The sequence below is a fragment of the Porites lutea genome, chromosome 1 (assembly GCF_958299795.1).
Source record: "Porites lutea chromosome 1, jaPorLute2.1, whole genome shotgun sequence".
NCBI lineage: Eukaryota > Metazoa > Cnidaria > Anthozoa > Scleractinia > Poritidae > Porites > Porites lutea.
The window spans coordinates 30,553,798-30,557,198 of record NC_133201.1 but is presented as its reverse complement, the minus strand read 5'-3'; positions in this window follow the sequence as shown (position 1 = coordinate 30,557,198).

Genomic DNA, 3,401 nt, shown 5'->3' with positions numbered 1-3,401 from the left:
ACTTAAAAAAAAGGGAATAGTGAATATTGTGACATCGCCCCTCTCAGTTTTGCAGAGTTGATTTGGATTATTGTAGAAGTGCGTGCTAAATAAATCCATTTACCAACTGCACACAAGTTTGCTTTGCATTTGGAGGCTGCGAGCAATCCCAGTGTGTCGCTCGCGTGCGACTTCTCGCGATATTCTCCGATATTTACTCGATTAAGCGCCGTCCTTGATTAAACGCAGAAGATGGAAGCAAAATTACTGAGAAACGCCGCCCTTGAATAATCGCCACTCCCAATCAGATATTAACGGCGTTTATTCGGGGATTTCAAGCAAAAAAACTCACGAAGGAGCTGGAGTGACTCATGATGTCCTCATTGACAACTCTGACTGCTACGCGAGGGTAGCTAAATGTCGTGGGTAGTGGGTAGAGGTCGTGGGTGTGGGTCGTGAGTGTGGATGTGAGTAAATGTCGTGGGTAAAAAAAATATAGAACAAAAAGGATAAGGTAAAGTAATTGAAAAGAAGAAATAAATGGAAAAAAGTTGTAAAATATTTAAGAAACCAAAATCTCCAACTCCTTGATTGCCTTTTTCGTCACGGCGTCTTCTTTGTCCTCTTCCTGATATTTTCTGAGCTACGTGGGACTTGGCTCCCCTTTCACAACATCACTGTACAAAAGACATGTTGCCGATTAAGATTTATCCATACCTGAGGTATCGCCGCGAAATAAACGAAAGGGACGTAAATTTTACCTGCAATTTGCAGAAGACTGTGGGACAGCTCTCACTTGCTGTATGGCAATTGCTGCTCACTATAAATCTTTATTTGATCTTCAATTCCAATGATCAGAGGAGATTTTTTGACCCGATGGAATGCGATCACCGTGGGAAAGGGGAGGGGAAGTGAGGGGAAAAAAGGACAATTTTGAGCTATTTTATATTTTTGGATAGAAGCCTTTCTTAAAAAAAAATAGGTCTCTTAACTTATGAAGGAGCCACCTTCATGCTCAACCTTTCAAGTTAAGGCGAGACTGTTTGTAAATTTTATTGCCGTACGGAAATATTATTATTTCGATTCTTTTCTTGTTTTGTTTTGTGTACAAAATCTTGGCTGTTACGATTCTGAATATCATTCCTTAACGACCACACAGGTTACTGAACAATGATAGTGACAGCTTTTCCTGTACTAGTACTGTGTTAGATACACCTAATTGCAGTAAGGTTGTCATAGAAAAAAGCAAAAAGCCAAATAGAAATTAATTAGCATTAAATTATCATTGCTTGCAATATTCACAACACACACGCTTATAGCTGAATATTAATCACGTAATATGAAAGCCAAATCATTTGCATCAGTTTCTTGGTGTCATTCTAATGCAATTCGAGGCTGATTCATCTAGCGGATTTCAAACGTGCTCTAATTACAAACGTACATCGGATAACTACTAAAGAAAAAATGGCTCCATTTTTTTTCAATAAATATAGCCTGGGGTAAATTCCAGGAACGCGACGCGTCTTTTCGTTTAATGCTAAATAGAAAAGCCAGTCTGCGTATGGTTTGTAGTGCACAACACCATTAGATCACATTTTTCAAGCAACAAATCAGGGGTGTAGGCAGGACTTTCCATCGCGGAGAGGGTGAGGCGTTCCTCCGCCAGTTCCTCTCCCGCGCCACAAACCAAGCCTCGTTTGTCAGGACCCTTTTGTTACACACATCAGTGTTTCATGTGCGGAATATTACAGGGCGGAATTACATAATTATTTCTTATTATTGTGAATGACTTCTTAAATAATTGTTAAATTATTAAAATACGCAAATGTAAATCACATGGCTAATTAATTCCTATTTGGCATTTTGCTTTTTGCTTTTTTCTATGACAACGTTATTGCAATTAGGTGCATGTAAGAAGCTACTTTGGCGTGGTGAACTATATATCCAGTGCTTGTTTCTGACATAAATTAAAATAATTTTGTATTTGAATATGCACCAAACCAGAGGGATAAGATGTCCAAACAGAGCTTATTTACTACATCAAAACAGTAAAAGAGATTAAACAAGTCTGATAGTAATCTTTGTACTTGCACATACTTTAATGGTTGGATAAAAGCAGTGGGACGTTTACAAAGTAAACATATAATCTTAGTATATACACACTCAGTGATCTTGGTGATTTAAGCAATCTGATTGGTTCGCTATCTCGGACTATTCAACAATATTCACCTCGTAGTGAGTTGGATAATGTTTGAGCTCGGTGTTTTTCCCATTTTTTTAGAGAACGATCTTTTAAAAGTCTACAAAATCCCAGGGCTGACTTTTTTAAAGAAAGAAAAGACTTGGAAGGATTCAATACGGCATTTTTCAATTTACTGTAGCTGAGTTTTGTGCTCAATAGATTGTTTACAACTCCCGTGTGTTCGCGTAGAAGAAGCCGCGTTCGCGGCTCGGTAAATATTTCACCACTATTCACCTCGATTTCAATTAACAATTAGTTCATGCGTCAGCGTGCGTATGTCGAGATATTGAGTACGCGGGAAGTTTGGAGAGCACGAAAGAAGTGTAAGAGTTGCACGAGGCGCAGCCGATCGAGTGCAACTCTAGCCTCTTGAGTGCTCTCCAAACTTCCCAAGTGCTCAATATCTCGACTTACGCACAGCTGCAGCATGAACTAATTGTTGTATAACATTATCAAAGCGATCAATGCAGCAGTTAACTGAAAATTTTATTATTGTAGGGCGCGCTCAAAGCAGAACGCGTCAATGTTTCCGTGAATATATTTTTTTCCTCACAGTTAATCTTATGTTTTTATCCTGAAACTGAGAGAAAGTGTACTCTAAAATGATTGTAAAATCTATACTTAGGTGCCGGAAAACTATTAATTTACCGAAAAATTGTTATTGAGAGAAAACAACTTTGCAAAGAATGAGCTCACGCCATAGCCCGCACAGCTCACGGAGATGACAACAACAACAACACTCACCTCTTTTCCTTACTATCGGTTAACAGCACCTGTCAGCACCTCAGGGAAACCAATGTTTACTCTGACACTTTCTAGCTAGTTTGGGAGCCCAAGAGAAAACTAATTGCTCATCAATGTTGTGATCAATTGACAGCTGTCAAAACAGGGTATCCGCTGACCAGTATCACATGACCGTACTGCGGGCTCAAGTGTCGACCCATCGAGGTGTCGAGTATTTTTTGAAGTTATCCGCTGACAAATTACCAGTTTAAAATGATCGCAGGCTAAAGTTTATTTTTTCTAATGATTCATATGAAATATGTTGTGTTTATGTCATTATGGCCCCGCACTATTAAGATTTTGATTTCAAACTGACCTCGGACAGAAAATTCAGCCAGTTTTTTAAAAATACAGCGTGGAGGACCTTTTCTTACCATGGTCACGCGTTTGACAGGTG